General features: G+C 46.2%; 1 long non-coding RNA gene across 3 annotated transcripts; it reads right to left on the reverse strand.

The window, feature by feature from the left end:
- Positions 1-182: 182 nt before the first annotated feature.
- On the reverse strand, positions 183-16131 carry LOC122373279. 3 transcript variants are annotated; one of them, XR_006255017.1, is made up of 3 exons: positions 15997-16131; positions 1128-1346; positions 183-656 (listed from the first exon to the last, which is right to left on the reverse strand). It is a non-coding gene; the product is annotated as an uncharacterized LOC122373279 (long non-coding RNA). The 3 variants fall into 3 exon arrangements; XR_006255016.1 differs by lacking the exon at positions 15997-16131 and adding an exon at positions 15462-15677; XR_006255018.1 differs by lacking the exon at positions 15997-16131 and adding an exon at positions 10280-10443.
- Positions 16132-19385: the final 3254 nt, after the last annotated feature.

Consider the following 19385-nt stretch of genomic DNA (forward strand, 5'->3'; position numbering starts at 1 on the left):
CACGGTCTTGCAATAATTTCCAAGCCGCTGCGACTAGTGCGGTTTTTGCCGTATGCTTGCATTTACACCAGCTCATGATGCTTTCCCCAGTGCGCAGTACCGGAATGAGGTCCTACTCGGTAGCTGACGTGCATCAACATTTGACATTTTCGAAAGTAAGCACGTGTTCTAAACCCATCGCGATAGGTGAATTTTTATTCCTTGCGAGTTGGTCATGTATTTCACAGATTATGGATTTTGACATTTGTGGTTAATCTATCCGAGTCTGATCGTTGTCCGGCCTCTGTAACGTTTTCTCGGCCGAGAAGGCTGGGCGCTGCTCGGTGGCCCAGCGTTCTTCTTTGCCGCAGTGCCCCCAAACAACTTCTTCCAAAGCTGTTTGTTTGAGGCTGTTTTAGAACCGAGTTTTACTTTGAACTTTCGCAACAAATGTTCATTAGATGTTACCTTGTGTTCTATTGTAAAGTCTGTTCCGTTGGTCGAGGCCTGTGTCTCGTTTGTTCTTGCCGTCGTCGTTTCATTTACCAATCGATTCGACGATTGAATTTTCTCTCGAACTAGACCGTCGTCAGTAATCGCAATCACCCGACTTTCAGCGTTGGTCCCGTTGGACTGCTTTGCAGACGTGCCATTCAACGACTGGGCTGCTCTCCGCTCTGAAAGATGAAAGATCAATGTGTGATTTATGTAAAACATTTAAAAATAGGCATACGATGCGGATAACAGCTTATTTCATACCGAAGCTAAGCTATCGTAACATGTTTCAGTAAATCTAAAACATGCTCATCATGCTCCGTCTCTCTTTCTCTTCTCTTCTCTCTCTCTCTCTCTCTCTCTCTCTCTCTCTCTCTCTCTCTCTCTCTCTCTCTCTCTCTCTCTCTCTCTCTCTCTCTCTCTCTCTCTCTCTCCTCTCTCTCTCTCTATCTCCCTCTCTCTATCTCCCTCTCTCTATCTCCCTCTCTATCTCCCTCTCTCTCTCCTCTCTCTCTCTCTCTCTCTCTCTCTCTCTCTCTCTCTCTCTCTCTCCCTCTCCCTCTCCCTCCTTCCCCCGCTCCCTTCCCTAAAATGAATATGACTCATCGTGACTCGTGCCATTTAATTATAATTATGTAGGCTAGGTTCGTTACCTGATTCGACCAATGGAGAACTATTTCGTTCCTCGGCTGTGTTTCCGGAGCTGGTACTGTTAGCTAAGGACGGCTTGGTGCTGGTGATATTCTCCGCAGCATCAGTGACCGTGTCACCAGGCAAGGTGTTGGTGAAGTTACCGACTGCACCAGGGACCGTGCTGTTGGTCGGTCCAACGGGGGACGGCATTCGACGGACGGTATTAACCGACCGTGCGTCTGAAAAATACGGGAGACGGCGGAGAACGTCATTCGAAAACGATTTCGCGGCAGCTCGTAATTGACTTGAGTCATGCACGTTGCGTACTGCACATTGCAGAATGCGCATTGCACAATGCACATAGTTATTAGCAATGCTCTTCGGGTGGTCTTTGCCCGAAATAAGTTGGCGAAAGGAAAAATTAAATTATTTGAAATGAAAGTCATATACCTTAGACCACTTTCTTTCTGAAGCAGCATTTTTAGGCCGAATGAATTCGAATGAATTCGAAAATAACAACCAATGACCACACTTTGCGTCATGCTAGGTCATTGAAAGGTCATCACTCTTTTTGCAAGCAATCTTGACATAGGTTTCTAGAGCGACGAAAGCACCTCGGCGAATTCATTATAAAAAAAAAACTGATGAACATAATGCAACGCGACCTACCCGTAGAGATATGACTTTCAACCTAGGTCAGACAAAAATATTGCCTATATTAGCGTGTTCTGAGGAAAGCGGCCTTTAGACATCAGCTGAATGCATTTTCCACTACGTCCAGGCTGACAATTGTTTAGCCACTCTTTCCAAAAAATATCAAAATTATTTTATAAATTATTTTATATTTAGTTGCATGAATATTGACTTTTTACCTGGCCCAAAAAATATACATATTTTGCGTGCCTTCTGCCTCTGACGAGCCTTCGAATCCCGCTTTCCGCTTGTGGCTTCGCTACCCAGAGGCTGAGTATTGAAGCCCTTGTTAAAGGCCGTGTTACACTGCCGAATTTTGGCCACGACTCTGTCGCCGAATCACGTCGTGTAGGAAATCGGCGAACAGTTCACCGACAGAGGCGAACAGTTCGCCGACAAAGCCCGATTTGCAGAAAACGGGTGGGGGGCCTCCCTAATCGTGCGCGGGTCGAAGCTGATCCATGGTTCGGCGAACATCGCGAATGAATGGCGAATCTGTTGCGAATAGTCGGCGATACCTTGGCAACAAGTCGGCGCACGCAGCGACATGTCGGCGGCGACTCGGCGACTGTTTGGCGACCATGTTCGTTTATTATAAGTTCGGCGAACGGCCACGAAATTTTCATTTTTCATGAAATATTCGTGGCGGTCGTGACGAACCGTAAAAGTCGCGCGGTGGACACCGACTGGTCTGCGAAATGCCAAGACCGTGGAAGAAAGATACCGAATCGGTCCGCGACATAGGATGACTTGCATATTCGTGCACATTCGTGTACCGAAATTCGGCAGTGTAACAAGGGCTTAAGCCCTTGTTACACTGCCGAATTTTGGTACACGAATGTGCACGAATATGCAAGTCATCCTATGTCGCGGACCGATTCGGGATCTTTCTTCCAATGTCTTGGCATTTCGCAGACCAGTCGTTGTCCACCGCGCGACTTTTAAGGCCGTGTTACACTGCCGAATTTTGGCCACGACCCTGTCGCCGAATCACGTCGTGTAGGAAATCGGCGAACAGTTCACCGACAGAGGCGAACAGTTCGCCGACAGAGCCCGATTTGCAGAAAACGGATGGGGGGCCCGCCTAATCGTGTGCGGGTCGAAGCTGATCCATGATTTGGCGAACATCGCGAATGAATGGCGAACCTGTTGCGAATAGTCGGCGATACCTTGGCAACAAGTCGGCGCACGCAGCGACATGTCGGCGGCGACTCGGCAAATGTTTGGCGATCATGTTCGTTTATTATAAGTTCGGCGAACGGCCACGAAATTTTCATTTTTCATGAAATATTCGTGGCGGTCGTGACGAACCGTAATGGCCCTTTCACACGTAGCAACTTTTCAGTCGCCGGCGACAGCAGCAGTCGCCGGCGACCGCCAGCGACCGCCAGCCAACGATCGTGTGTGACGTAGGTATGACGTAAGCAAGTCGGTGGCGATCGCCGGGCCACGGCCGGGCAATCGCCAGCAACTGGTGACGTCAGATCCGCGTCACAGGCCAGTCGCCGGCGGCCCCCGCCGAAGTTAGTTGGTAGCACTGCTGCTCCACGGCGTACATTTCCTACCAGCCCATAGGGTTTACATGTTAAATGGCCTGTTTTCGGCGAGCGATATCTTGGTCAACCTTTGAAGGAATCAATGGTTCTTAGTCTCAAATGATAGATCGATGAATTTTCTTTCGACAATTCCTCTACCATTTTTCACGAAACCCAGCCGATCTTCTACGGCGTACAGGGTAAAGATTTCTCTGCACGCCAGCACCAGCGATCCGCCTCTCCGATCGTCGTCGCGCGGTCCTCGGTAGCGCAGTCGGTAGCGTATCGGGCTACGGATCCGAGGGTCGTGGGTTCGAATCCTGGGAGCGCCGTGTGATTTCGGCTAGAATTGAATGATGTACAATCTTGAATGTTTGCGCAATCAATTATTAATAGCTAATTGAATGTATCTGCGCACTAATCGGCCCCTAAGACCTGTTATTTAAGAAATTTAAGACATGAATGTCACGTGCGCGTCACGACTGCCAACCATAAGCGCTACCATATTCTAGTTTGAACTAACTTTTTGCTAGTCCCGACCACATATAGTAGGTTTTCTAGTAGTTATACTAGAAATTCCTACCAAAGTTCGTCCTACCCTTCACTCAATATACCCTGAGTCGCCGGCGACTCTTCTCGAGCAGCGGACGCCGCCATGACAGTTTTGTCCTTGGTGAGTGGTTTAGGTGATTTGTGATGCATTTTTTTTCCTAAATTGGTTGGTGTGGCTACCTTAAATTTGTTGCACAGTAGCATAGGGATTATTATCTTGTAGTTTGCCTGTCGTGAAGCTGTTGTGACTTGAATTTAAGCTTGATTCGACAATATTGGAGGGTTTATGTCATTTGTGGCGCTCTTGCCCATGATCACCCATGATTTTTATTTGTGATAAATATGTATTTTTTCATCAAAATTGAATATTTTAATGACATTGAAATTGACACTAGTTTCATAAGGTAATGAAAACTTGCTTGTTGTGTCACAAGAACATTGTTTACATTCAGTATCAGTGCCCTTGAGGACAAAGTGCCTACCCATCAGTCAGCTATTTGCCTACCTATTCGTGCGACACAAGGAAATATTTGATAGCAACAAAATATTATATTGCTGCTCATTAATTAGCATGATCAAAATCAAACAGGTAGCTTTGCAATTTTGTTATTGTTTCTGCTGGAGTTTTCCTTGGTATCATGGATAAACAACCCAGGCCAAACTTAATCCGCATTGGGTTCGCATGTGTGTGCATGCTCACATGGCAAATGATAATCCATGGCTTATTAGTACATAAATAATTGCAGTATGCATGGTAGGTGGTAGGTATGTCATGTATTTTGGCAAGGTATTAGGTGGTATGTATTTTGGCCCTGGAGCTGTTTCCTATTCATTGCAGCAATGCTGCCGGCATGGCTTATGTGTACCATGCGCACACAAGCTCCACCAATGTAAAAATGTCATTTTCACACAAAACTCATAATTGGAGGAAGGTAGAGCAGACCAAGAATAAGCGGGCATTTGCTGCAGTGTGGAAAAAGTCACTAGAGGCTTGATACTTTTTTTACATGCAGCAGCCTGGAGATGTCCACAGAGGCATGCCTGAGGATGTCCACAGAGGTGGATCCAGGCAATAGTTTTTACAATCTTCTCCCCTTGTGCCCGCTGTGTGTTGTGCTGACTGCTTGTCCCCCTTCTGGTGGTGCCTAGACTTGCCTCTGCATATCTCCCCAGGCTGCTGCATAATGTCTAAAAAAACCTCAAGCCTCTAGTGACTTTAATCACTCCAGTCTCTACAGCATATGCCCACTAATGCTACAGCTGCCTTAACAATACCAAAATTAGTAACAATGGTCTCATAACCATATTCAGTAGGAAATGAATTACCTAGAAAATTATATTAAAAAATACACTTGCTTTAAAAAAGAATGAGCACTGCCTTAAAATGTTAGGTGTGAAATAATGCTAGGTTTCTGAACCACAAATTCCAATTCTGTGTCACTGAATACTGATTGCCAATTGTGCAAGACAAAAAGCGTCAACAATGCTACATCAAGGATAATGATTTTAAGATAGTTCTCATTTTAGCCTGAAGTGTAAAAACCAAACCTAACCTGATTTGGGTATTTGGGTAAACCAAGCCTAACCTGATTTGGGTATTTGGGTAGTTTTTATGATGCTAAGCAATAGCCTATTCCAGGCTTCCTAATTTGCAGAGCTTTTGGTTAAAAAATGATTTTTAAAAATGTTTTTGAAGTATGTTCTGACATGTCCGCCCTCTGTGCCTGGCAGACAAGTCACAGCGTTACCTGATGAGTCAAGAGGTTCTGTACCTGATGTACCTGATCAAGAGTACCTGATGATTCTGCAACACCACCTGATGGCCAACTCGACGGCATTGCTGACCCGAAAAGGAGTCTAGCAGCTGAATGTTCAACTTCTGCCACTGCACTGTTGACTCTGCCTAGAGACAGCATCTGCACCACGGCCCACAGACGATCTTCCGTGGGACGGTGTGCTGCGCACCAGTCACCACACTGACGGCGTTCACCTGTGTGCTGCACAACTTTCTGTGAGGTCAGGAGATCGACACTGACGGCCCCGGACGGTGTGCTCTGTTTGCGCCGAGTGTGCTCCCTCGTGTCCGGGCCTTGATGCCAATACCGCACGCGAGGCGGCGCGCGTCCGCCAAGCCCTCACATACTGCGTCCAAGGTGCAGGTGGTGTTCGGTGACAGTGTGCAGCTTCTGCCGGCCCCGTGGACGGCACCGCGTGTGACCATGGCAATTGGCATGTGCATTCGATTTTCTGACATAAGTGCAGTGAATTCATTTGTCATTTTGCTTCTGAATGCTGTCGCCGCTCGGTAGGGTCGATTCTGCCAGAGTAAAGAGGTCGCCACGATCGGCGCCGGTGGGGCAATGAGCAAGGCACTCAGCAATCAGCTGCCGGGAGGTGGCGGCGGCGGCGGCGGCTGACGACTCGGGCCTCGAAAATCCTGTCTTGTGCGTTGCTGGCTATTATGCGTTGTTGGTGTGCGCTGTTTTGCAAGGCCTTTGGAGCGGCATGTCGAGTTTTGAGTTTTGGACGAAGGAGCCTTGGTGTTTTGTTGGTCTATTTTCGATAAAAACGGTCATGAAGAGTGAGCTGTGTCCAGGCTGATTTTAAGATTTCTGTCACAGTATTGTCACCTTTGACCTAGGCTTGTGTCTTCTTGGGTATCGGCATATTGTGCCACCGTCCCTGCCCCGTGTCCGCGCGTGCTGCATTTTTATGTGGTCGCGCGTATGGTGTCATATACTGTCACCTCGCCATGTTTAGTGATATCCACTGTGTGGAAAAATGCATTTTGTTATAGGGGGGGGGGTACACTTGTGTTCCCCAATCCAGCGCTTTAGATAATACAGCATCTGTTTTTGACATAATGAAAGCCTGTGTTTTATGTGGGCGGTAGGCTTCGCCGTTCCTCAGGTCCGTTTCTGGCATTTGAATTTCTGCTACATTTCTAGAATGCCTTTTTTCTGTTTTTCACATACAAAGCACGGTCCAAATGTGTGACCACAAATCACTGTGATTGTCCCATGCTTACCACCAACCATTCCTTCAATGCTAATGTCGTTACAGCGAAGTTATTCATTTATTGAGAACAGGGTTGTAGTTGAATAAACAAGACAGGTGAGCAACATCTGCAGCACTCGTAGTCTTGGCTGATGCGTTAGGAAAAATGGAGGAACTGCAAGTACACATCACTTTTCAGTTTTATGCTTGAGTGCATTGAATTTCAATGTTGAAGAATCGCAGTTTGATTGTATTTTCATTGATATTATGTATTGTTTCAATAATAGATATAATAAATATTATTCCAATATTACCTAGACGGTAGTTATCATCCTGCAAAACATGTCCAAATATTTAGTACCTTGAATAATGCAGTAAAATAAGCTGCGCCGCTGCATGTATCAGCAGCGCAATATCTGGTGCCAACTCAAGGTCAAGCGGGTCACGTGACAGTTGAGCGGCGGCTGGCTAGAACAGTCGCCGGCGACTTCAAAATATTGGAAAAATTGAACTTTCTCGGCAACGCCGACAACTCTTCAATGATTGGCTGACACGACTGCTACGTCACACCCCGGCGACTGGTCAGCTGATATCGACAACTGCGGAGTTGCCGGCGACTGACCCCGGTCGCTGGCGATCGCCGGCGACTGACCCCGGTCGCTGGCGATCGCCGGCGACAGTTGCCGTCGCCGGCGACCGGAAAAGTTGCTACGTGTGAAAGGGCCATAAAAGTCGCGCGGTGGACATCGACTGGTCTGCGAAATGCCAAGACCGTGGAAGAAAGATGCCGAATTGGTCCGCGACATAGGATGACTTGCATAGTCGTGCACATTCGTGTACCAAAATTCGGCAATGTAACAAGGGCTTTACGGTTCGTCACGACCGCCACGAATATTTCATGAAAAATGAAAATTTCGTGGCCGTTCGCCGAACTTATAATAAACGAACATGATCGCCAAACAGTCGCCGAGTCGCCGCCGACATGTCGCTGCGTGCGCCGACTTGTTGCCAAGGTATCGCCGACTATTCGCAACAGATTCGCCATTCATTCGCGATGTCGGCGAACTGTTCGCCTCTGTCGGTGAACTGTTCGCCGATTTCCTACACGACGTGATTCGGCGACAGGGTCTTGGCCAAAATTCGGCAGTGTAACAAGGGCTTTAAGCCCTTGTTGCACTGCCGAATTTTGGTACACGAATGTGCACGAATATGCAAGTCATCCTATGTCGCCGACCGATTCGGGATCTTTCTTCCACGGTCTTGGCATTTCGCAGACCAGTCGGTGTCCACCGCGCGACTTGTACGGTTCGTCACGATCGCCACGAATATTTCATGAAAAATGAAAATTTCGTGGCCGTTCGCCGACTTTATAATAAACGAACATGATCGCCAAACAGTCGCCGAGTCGCCGCCGACATGTCGCTGCGTGCGTCGACTTGTTGCCAAGGTATCGCCGATTATTCGCAAAAGATTCGCCATTCATTCGCGATGTTCGCCGAATCATGGATCAGCTTCGACCCGCGCACGATTAGGGGGGCCCCCACCCGTTTTCTGCAAATCGGGCTCTGTCGGCGAACTGTTCGCCTCTGCCGGTGAACTGTTCGCCGGTTTCCTACACGACGTGATTCGGCGACAGGGTCGTGGTCAAAATTCGGCAATGTACACGGCCTTAATAAAGGCCGTGTTACACTGCCGAATTTTGGTCACGACCCTGTCGCCGAATCACGTCGTGTAGGAAATCGGCGAACAGTTCAACGACAGAGGCGAACAGTTCGCCGACAGAGCCCGATTTGCAGAAAACGGGTGGGGGCCCCCCTAATCGTGCGCGGGTCAAAGCTGATCCATGATTCGGCGAACATCGCGAATGAATGGCGAATCTGTTGCGAATAGTCGGCGATACCTTGGCAACAAGTCGGCGCACGCAGCGACATGTCGGCGGCGACTCGGCAACTGTTTGGCGATCATGTTCGTTTATTATAAGTTCGGCGAACGGCCACGAAATTTTCATTTTTCATGAAATATTCGTGGTGGTCGTGACGAACCGTAAAAGTCGCGCGGTGGACACCGACTGGTCTGCGAAATGCCAAGACATTGGAGGAAAGATCCCGAATCGGTCCGCGACATAGGATGACTTGCATATTCGTGCACATTCGTGTACCAAAATTCGGCAGTGTAACAAGGGCTTAACACGGCCTTTCGCTAATTTGGGAAGGGAGCGTCTTAGATCATACTCCAATTTTTTTTTTCTAGGAGTGTGTACTAAGAACGGCACGGCTCGCAGCGCCGCGAAACTGGATTTAGGCAGCTTGTCGTATATCGATACTGAATACAACTTAGTTATTTATCTAAACATCGTATGTGGACATTTTACTCCATGTCACCTTGGGTCAGGTCAGCAGGTCCAGGTAAAGTAAAATGTCAGCTGGCGTTTTCCAGTAATGAAGGCATGGTAAAACGATGAAACCATCTGTAAGGTGTGTAGCTGAACAATACGGATGATTGATAGGTAGCTATACAGCATGACCAATGACCATATCCCGTCAGGAACTGACCTTGAATTAAGATCATATTTTAAAATGGCCCAACGTTAAATTATAGTATGGTCGACAATGACATGTCTTGAGGAATAAACACGATGGTGGAAATGACATTATGTCATTTAACATTGATTGGGTCTGAAGTTATTGCAGAAGCATTGTTTCTGCAAAATATGTCTATGTTAGTGGGTTTCGCTGCCTCTACTCTCTAGGCTGATGAACCGTTGACCTAAGGTCAAATCAGCTCCTAATACACTTTTGAAGAGCTATCGAATACGCTTTTCTGCGACGCTAGATCTTCTGGCTCGCGAACTATGCGTTTGTTAAAAATGTCCAAATAAAATGTTAACGATGAATTTTACCTTTAATGACCTGCAATGACCTCAACATAGACCTGAGCGAAAAATGGCTCGGATACTTCCATGAAAAAAGATGTAAGAGCGATCGGTGTTTTTTGAAACTTCGTAGCTGAGTCTGAGATAATTGAATGTGGCCGAAAAGGACCTTCCCCGTCCCTACCATGATGAAGTTGACCGAGACCCATATTGGGCGCGGGTTAAAAGCGCTCGGTATTCCCATCTAACTCGATTTTTTTGTTTTCGGAACACTGCATTGATGCAGAATATGAATGGTTCTTGATTCGGAAAGATTCGCCTATGGATATGTTACCAACTTTGGCTTTGGAGAATATCCATGATATAAATAAATTTACATAGGTTGTTGCTAAAATGGCCTGCAGCTCATTGAAAATATTATCAGTCAAAACACGCGTCATTAGGACGGTACATACCTACCTAGGTTTTCATTATGGCCGTATCCTTGAGCCCTTTTCCCCTCTAAGCAGAAAATATGACTTACCTATAGGCTGACAGACCATTCCGGCTATCAAAACCACGCCCAACACACGCCAGAACCCAACAGTCGCCACCGCTGCTCTTAGCATGCGCACAGCCATGGCAGCGGCCGCGGTTTCCGCACGCGGCTGGCCGCGTACGCTGCGCGATGCACTCGTACCTACAGTCAGCGGCTGAGCTGCCGTCAGCCGTCACCGTGCTGTCACCTGTCAGCTTCGTGGCTGGTCGTGACGTCACTGAATGGCTGTCAGCGGCTGTGGCCGCGGCCCGGCCCGGCCACCAGACAGGGGGCCGGGGCTTAATTTGATAGGAAGAAAGCAGAGAACTGTGCCGTCTGCAGGCCTCGATTCAAACAGACCAGAACGGTTGTCGGCAGTCCGTATATAACAATACCTGCCCTTTGCATACTTGTGCATGAAAAACAACTTAGAAATTTTTGCTTTGATTACCTATTACGTCTATACTCAGCACAGTGCAGTGGTAGGTTTAAGTCTAGTCTAGATTAGGAAACCAAATGCGCCTGTGAACAATAAATATACGATTAAAAAGTACTCTTAGGAAAAGTACGACTGCAACCGATAAGCGATTGCCCACTTTTAAAGCTACCGCAATAAAATGGGGTTTACGATTTGACGCACGGTCAAAAAGCCTTGTACTAATTTTGGGGGTTTCAGTGGCTTTCTTTTGTTGTCTGAACCTTGTACGGTGTACCAGCTGCTGTATGTATATGCAGCTGGCGTATTTACAAATTGCAACCGAGCTCCGCCGTAGGGTATTTTATTTGCGCCGTAGTGTATTTCAGTTGGGGCATTTTCTACCATACAGCTGCCTGAGCTTGGGGTAATTACAATTTGTCGGCGACGTTAAAAAATGATGCACCTTTTTTCGCAGTATAGGTTATCGCATGTGCGTATTTTTGCCTTTTTGGTTGCGCTTTTCCCTCGGCCGTATAGGGGGAGGCGTTGAGCGGACCCCATCGGTTTTTCGTGAGTAACTCGCGTAAAAACCGTCCGATCGCGACGAAACTTTCAATACCCCCGATTTTATCAATTTTACTCCTACCCTGAAAATTTCATGACCCTGACCCAAATGACCTTTGACCTGTGACCTATTTCTCGAGACCATGTTTGGCCCGAATCGCGATTCGGCGATATGTCTGCTCGCATTAGCCGCGCGTTTGCAGTCTTTAAGTGGTTTCAAGCGTTGAAACATGTGATATGATGCTCGTCCCATGCATTAGGGTGGGTGTCACATGAAAGTCAGGTCAGCTCAATGACCTTTGATGACCCCGGTTCACTTTTTCGAGTTTAACATGTTTCTAGACTAGTTTTTGTTTAGCTGATTTCGAATTTAGCAACCATTTGAACATTACAGGGGTGTAACGAAATTATCCGGACATCTTTCTTCCCGCTGTTATTAAAAAGCAACACATTCTGGTACTTTTTATTTTGACTGAGCATGTAGCCACCTTTCATAAAAACACAGTGGCGAATGTTTTGGAGCATTTCAGCCAATGGATTCTCCAGCAAACTGGCTTTGACGCGGACCAACGCCGTCTAAACCTGTGCCTGCGGTTGGGCGGTGCTTGTGGCGGGCGTCTCTTCAGTCACCTGCTGAACAAGAGCCCACAGGTTTTCAATTGAATTGGGATCGCGACTTTTTCCAAGTCATAAGCGTTAGCCCAGAATGATTGAAGGTTCTATCGGCATCACTTCCCGTTCTTTTAGGGACTTTTAAGTAGCGCGCCGCCCCGCATGAAGATAGCGTGGCTTGAATCAGGCATCAGTGCGCGTTCAGAAACCGAGCCCTCCTATACCGTCTGGTTGAGCGCCTCCGACTATTCATTAGCCAGTATGTTTCTCCGGGGTAATACTTGACGTTGATGGTGGTATTATGTGACACTATGTCCTATTGGAGGATCGCTAGGCAACTGAACATGCTCCAGTTCAGGATATTGTCCGGATGTTTGACGGCGGCGAAGGCCAGCAAGTTCGAGCGGCTGGCCGCCCATACATGGCCGATTTGACGGTTCAAAGGATAAAACAGCTCGAACGGCTACCCATCCAACCAGACCACCTCACCCTTATCATTCTTCATCCAGTGGACGCGATCCGGCGTGAGGCGAAAGGATGTGAACTGGTTGTTTTCCCGTCAGTTTCGTTGTCTTTTTCAGTTTGAAGGGCACTAGAACCAAGTTAAAGGGCGGGTAGCGGTAAACCATGATATGGGATCTCTTATTATCTGACTTGGTAAGAATTCGAGTCAATTTGCAGATTGATTGGTGCCGTTTCCTTGCCGCTATCCTGACAACTCTCCTCACCACTTGACAAAGGGCGGCTTTTGTGGTCGCGACCGGGCTGAGTCTGCCACCGAAGTCCCAGCTTATTACACCTCAGGCAGATGTGCAATTGGCTGCTGCTGATGTCTAGCTGCTGGCAGACCAGCTTCTGGCTCATGACGCCGTGGATGCCGCCATGCAATTTTACCACGAAAGGAGAGATTGTATCCCTTTCTCGCAACTGCCTTGGACGACAACTACCATGTGAACCCGTCTGTGAATCGACTCCTACTCAGAGCAACAGTCACATGACAAGGTCAGGTCACTGCTGAGTTGAAAACCGATAGCAGAGGCACGTATTCATCCAATATTCCCACTTCTAACATCAGAAAGTATGAGGAAACTGTGCAAACAGATATGGCAAAAAATAGATGTCCGGATAATTTCGTTACACCCTGTACTGAAGTAGTTTTAGTGCCTTCGTAACAAGTTACGAAGCTGTCAGAGAAAAAATAGCGTTCTGCCCCTCCAACTTTTGCTTATTTGTAGAACTTCGTTGCTTAGCAAACCACTATGTTGTTCGCATTGAGGAGCTTTGAAATGTCTGTGTAATTCAAAATATTAGTTCTGTAATTAAAAGAATTGATTCAGTGTTGCACATAATCTAACTTAACAACCGAGCATTGCAGGTTTGACAGCTTTTTGCCCAACCAGCACCACCTTCCCTGGAAAAGCTCCACCCTTGCCTATGGGGCAAAACATAAGGGACAAAAACACAAAACAAGACAGATAAAAAACAAAACAAAATGAACTCATTACCTAATGAAGTACAGTCTGGAGCAAAAACATAGGTAATAGGTATCTATGTCAAATTAGAATGAAAGATTAAAATCAACCTGACCAGGTCTTACAGTCTGACCTGATCCTAACCGCCTTACTTCACCTAACTTAACCCAATTCAACCTAACCTACCACAACACCTGCAGAAGTACCTTCCTGGAAAATGATGCCTAGGGAGGTGTCCAATTGATTGGAATATTACCATGATTGCTTGTCAAAATGTGTGTCATCATGCTCTTGTTTGACAAGTGATGTATAATAAATGTGACATTCAAAAATGGTCTCCTGACTTGAGTGACCAGAATATTCAAATGATCAGGGTACAATGCTGTGCATCATAGTGCACACTAATCATGCTGTTTTTGTGTAGGCCCTCTGTGCATTATTGTGTACACTGCCATGTGCACCTTAAGGAAAAAAAGTGACTGGTGGTACAAGAAAAGGGTTGCGCAACTGTGAAGTTCATGCCCTTGGTCTTGCTGGAGTCAAATGCCTATAGCTATAGCAGGATCAGTGAGGGCTGTAGACATGCTACATACACTGTGAATTGAAGATATTGGCACAAAGTTCATCCATAATTACTATGCTTAACACCAAATGTAAGAAGCAACATAAATGCCCAGATGATACAGCTCTCTGGTCAACATCACACAAATTTATTGACATACTTTGCAGGTACATATTTACATTAATAGCAAATACTTTCGATTTGATTCAATAACTAGGTGCTAGTAAGCTTGCATTTTTGTAGGTACAACAATGAACATATATTTAATCATAAAAAAACTTTATCGTCGCATTCATCACATACCTTTTTACTGAACAAGTACATATCTACCATGCAATGATTCTAAATTTTGTCCGCAATCCACATATATCTCAACTGACACATTGAAATTGAAATAACATAATCTAACTTAACAACCGAGCATTGCAGGTTTGACAGCTTTTTGCCCAACCAGCACCACCTTCCCTGGAAAAGCTCCACCCTTGCCTATGGGGCAAAACATAAGGGACAAAAACACAAAACAAGACAGATAAAAAACAAAACAAAATGAACTCATTACCTAATTAAGTACAGTCTGGAGCAAAAACATAGGTAATAGGTATCTATGTCAAATTAGAATGAAAGATTAAAATCAACCTGACCAGGTCTTACAGTCTGACCTGATCCTAACCGCCTTACTTCACCTAACTTAACCCAATTCAACCTAACCTACCACAACACCTGCAGAAGTACCTTCCTGGAAAATGATGCCTAGGGAGGTGTCCAATTGATTGGAATATTACCATGATTGCTTGTCAAAATGTGTGTCATCATGCTCTTGTTTGACAAGTGATGTATAATAAATGTGACATTCAAAAATGGTCTCCTGACTTGAGTGACCAGAATATTCAAATGATCAGGGTACAATGCTGTGCATCATAGTGCACACTAATCATGCTGTTTTTGTGTAGGCCCTCTGTGCATTATTGTGTACACTGCCATGTGCACCTTAAGGAAAAAAAGTGACTGGTGGTACAAGAAAAGGGTTGCGCAACTGTGAAGTTCATGCCCTTGGTCTTGCTGGAGTCAAATGCCTATAGCTATAGCAGGATCAGTGAGGGCTGTAGACATGCTACATACACTGTGAATTGAAGATATTGGCACAAAGTTCATCCATAATTACTATGCTTAACACCAAATGTAAGAAGCAACATAAATGCCCAGATGATACAGCTCTCTGGTCAACATCACACAAATTTATTGACATACTTTGCAGGTACATATTTACATTAATAGCAAATACTTTCGATTTGATTCAATAACTAGGTGCTAGTAAGCTTGCATTTTTGTAGGTACAACAATGAACATATATTTAATCATAAAAAACTTTATCGTCGCATTCATCACATACCTTTTTACTGAACAAGTACATATCTACCATGCAATGATTCTAAATTTTGTCCGCAATCCACATATATCTCAACTGACACATTGAAATTGAAATACCCTAGCAAAACCTAGAACTGTACAAAAGAAGAATGCAATGCTACAAGAACTATGAAGTTCTGAAGTTATTCTCACATGCTCGAATGTTGAAACTCTACTTTTGTCGTCCATTTCCACATTTGATTGAGCCATCATATAGAACTGTTTTCACTCTTCAGTCGTAAGCTTTTGCACAAATCTTGAATTTTTACACATCATCTTGAACCATGCTCCAGTCTTTCCAACAAGGTACTATGGAACATCAAAGCAATTTTGATTTGTTACAACAGCTTCAGATCATGATAGGCTTGAAGTTTGTTACACGATTTGCCAGACAAACCTCTACAAAATGTGTATCAATTCCCAAACTAAGCAATTGATTATATCAGTATTTGCAGTTTCCACACAATGTTTCATAATATTATTCGATTTTTATATCAAGAAACCCAAATAATCCACAAACTGTAATTGAAACACCCCCACTTCAAGAGTTCACAGCAATAACAATACAAGTTCAGAAGCAAATAAACATTGCGCCAGATTTCGTATGAAACGCGCCATCATCCTGAAGTTTCTACCACAGACGGTAGTTCAACCGCAGCCGTAGTGCGAAAACCCCTGCCCACCTTACCCCACGGCGGAGCTCGGTTGCAATTTGTAAATACGCATGCAGCTGCTGAGCCGTGTAACTACGGCAGCTGAAACCAGCAGCCCCGACACACGTATCACGGCGGATCGGCGGACATCTGTCGACTGGCCGCGGCGGTGGTCCAGCCTCCGCTCCTCCCCTTCGTCACCTGGCCGACGGACGACCGCATCGCACGACCGGCGGCGACATCAAATACGGTACACCACCTGTTCCCATTCGTCGCACGTGCCACCGGCGGCGGGCGGCTCCTTTGATGCGGCGCCGGGCGGGCGGCACCTTTGAAGCGGCTAATTTCCGTGATCGGCGGCGGTAATGAAGAGCCGCCTGGGAGTGGTACGCTGCACAAAGGACGCCATCCGCGCGGCCCGCGGCCGGCGGCCGGCGGCACCCGTTTGATGTCGCCCGCAGCCGGCTATTAGGCCGCGATTCGGTAATTATCAGAGCGCCGGTCGGAAGGGTTATGACGGATAATTGCGCCCGCTCGGCCCGAGGAGGGCGGTGGCCGGCAGCAGGGCGGGTCGTTCCCAGCACCTCGGTACATCGGTCACTGCCGCCGCAGGTCACGGAGACAGACAGGGCCGGCGGCGGCGGACGGACCGCGAGGTCGGGGCTGTGGGTAACCCGAGAGCCATCAGAACTGAGGTAACCCGAGAGGTCAGGGCTGTGGGTAGCCGAGAGGTCGGGGCTGTGGGTAGCCTGAGAGGTCAGAACGGTGGGTAATAGGAGAGGTTACTCAAAACTTTAGCCTGTGGATAACGGGAGAAGTCAGAACTTTGGTCTGTGGGTAACGGGAGCCGTCAGAACTTTGGTCTGTGGGTAACGGGGAAGTGGAAGCTGTGGGTAACCCGAGAGGTTAGAGGGTGGCCGAAAGAGGGATAACCTGAATGAGAAGTCAAAATACCATCTTGCTTAGAGGACGTTAGTGGTGTTCAGAACTGCTCTTGTGTTCGCTTGTCTCACTCCCGGCGGGTTCAAAGGTTTATGCTCCAGAAAAAAACCCTGTGGAAATGGACTTTTTGCCGAATACTTTTTCTGCAAAAACTGTTGATATAAATTTTATTAGCATTCTCTCATAGAGAGGATGTCGATGTTGAATGATATACAAGTTATTTGTTATTGGGGAATATTTGTTTCTGGTCCCTAAAAAGCTGTTTCAGGCACCTAATTGCTGATCAGCCCCAAAATGCTTATTCGACCCTAATATCTGAATCTGGCACCTAATTGCTTCCACACAGCCTAAAGTTGCCAGATCGTCTAGTTGAACTCCGTATTTGCTGTTTGCTGATTCAGCACCAAAACCAAAACATCCAGCACCTATTTTATTCCACGTTTGCCTACCTAATTCGCGTAATCTTCCTGATTTTATGTATCCTACAACATGAGCGTTGCATTCGGTGATGTCAAGTGCCATTTTCGCCAGTGGAGATAATGATTAATGCCATTTCTAGCCAAAAGAGAATCACTAGCCTGAGCCAGCTATGGTGCAGCATAGCAAGACGCTCCTATACCAGCCCGCTATGTAGAGACTAGAGATTATTGCACCCTCAGCCATCTTAACGTGAAAAGTTTGGATCCGTCACTTCCAGTCAGGCTCTCAGGTCATAAACTGGAGTACCTAAAGCAAAATGTCAACTCCGAACAGACATGCCACGCAACTCTTTTCAATATTATTAGCTTTCTGCAATCATCGTCAGACTCCGTCTCGATCAAACGCAGCATCCGGTTTCTACAGGGGCGTTTGACTGACCGGCCACACAATAACCAAAAACAAAATCAAAGCTTCATGCACACATATGACATAAGTAAGAAACGGATGAAAAAGGCACAACCACGGCACAACTCTGCGCGGCAAACAACGGACAATGTCCCACGCAAGATCCCGCGTTTCTCCAGCGGCCTTGAACGGAATGAAAACATCACATTTCTTTTTTGGAGCTATTTGATGACGTCCAAAAAATACAATACCCGTTTTAATGGTCAAAATCGAGACGATTACTCACAAAAATGTTTCCCTTTAAGCATTACAAATAAATACTTTAAAATATTTAAATGACATTGTTTTTTCAAACAAATCAATATTATTTGCTTACTTAAACGTCATATACAATGCTGAGATCACTACGGGGCTGTCTTAGAGTGTAGCTGCACTGGCAACCTTTAGGCTAGACTCCAGGGGTCATTATACCAGAACAACATGATTCTACCAGCCAGTAGTTCATTTTTCTACTAGATTGGTGCTACGCTCAGCATTTAGGTGCCAGATTCAGAAAAAAGAGTAAGGCGTACCGATGAATAGGTGCCAGAAACAGCTAATTAAGGTCATTTTCCATGATTGGTGCTGGTATCCACCAAATAGGTGCTGAGGACCAATTTTGGGGCGAGTCAGCTTTTAGGTGCCAGAAATAGCTTTTCTGGGACGCAATTAAATGGCGTCCTTTGTTATTTGACCCAAAAACGTCAACTCTACACACAGAAAAATATTGACACCGTTAGCGGTGTAATTGCACAGTACATATCTGAGCACTTGAGGAAAGTTAATTTAGTCCCTTCCCCGCTTAAATTACTCGCGCTTCTAAATGAACACCAGGAAGAAGGTAATAGAACACTGTTAGGAGGGTTGGGTGTTTTACTACATGTAGCAAAACACCCAACCCTCCTAACAGTGTTCTATTACCTTCTTCCTGGTGTTCATTTAGAAGCGCGAGTAATTTAAGCGGGGAAGGGACTAAATTAACTTTCCTCAAGTGCTCAGATATGTACTGTGCAATTACACCGCTAACGGTGTTAATATTTTTCTGTGTGTACGAGGTCATGACGACTGGAGTAGGTCATACTGCGAGTGTGTATATCTCGCTCAATATCGTTAACTTGAACGCTTGCAAGGCTTTCATCGCTTGAGCGTGTTTCAATCAAGTGACCTGTGGCTATCGAAGTATGGTGACCTTACATGATTTGATTAATTACCTCAGAGGTATAACGATTAAAGGCGGACCAGGGAATTAATTTTCCGATTCATTTTTTGCAATGTGCTTACCAGTTTCAGTTTCACGATGTTTGAGAGCCGTATGACTCGTCCAAAAGCAATGGCGGCGGAACACCTTCAATTAAGGGGGGAGGGGGCACTGCACCGGCTTTTGGTCCCATTCAATCCATGCAACGCCCAGAGGGCTAATGTTAAAATGCCAAAATCAAAGGGGGGCACGGTGCCCCGGTGCCCCCCCCCCCGTTCCGCCGCCTATGTCCAAAAGAGAAATACCGAGCGGCGAGCTCATTTTTTACCTATATCGACATACAAATGGAGAAGTCACAAAATTGAACTGAGCTTAGGTCACCGATATCATAACTCGAGATATAGGCGTAAGTAACCAAGT

Source organism: Amphibalanus amphitrite, unplaced genomic scaffold (genome assembly GCF_019059575.1).
Source record: "Amphibalanus amphitrite isolate SeventyFive unplaced genomic scaffold, NRLGWU_Aamphi_draft 001471F_arrow, whole genome shotgun sequence".
Lineage (NCBI taxonomy): Eukaryota > Metazoa > Arthropoda > Thecostraca > Balanomorpha > Balanidae > Amphibalanus > Amphibalanus amphitrite.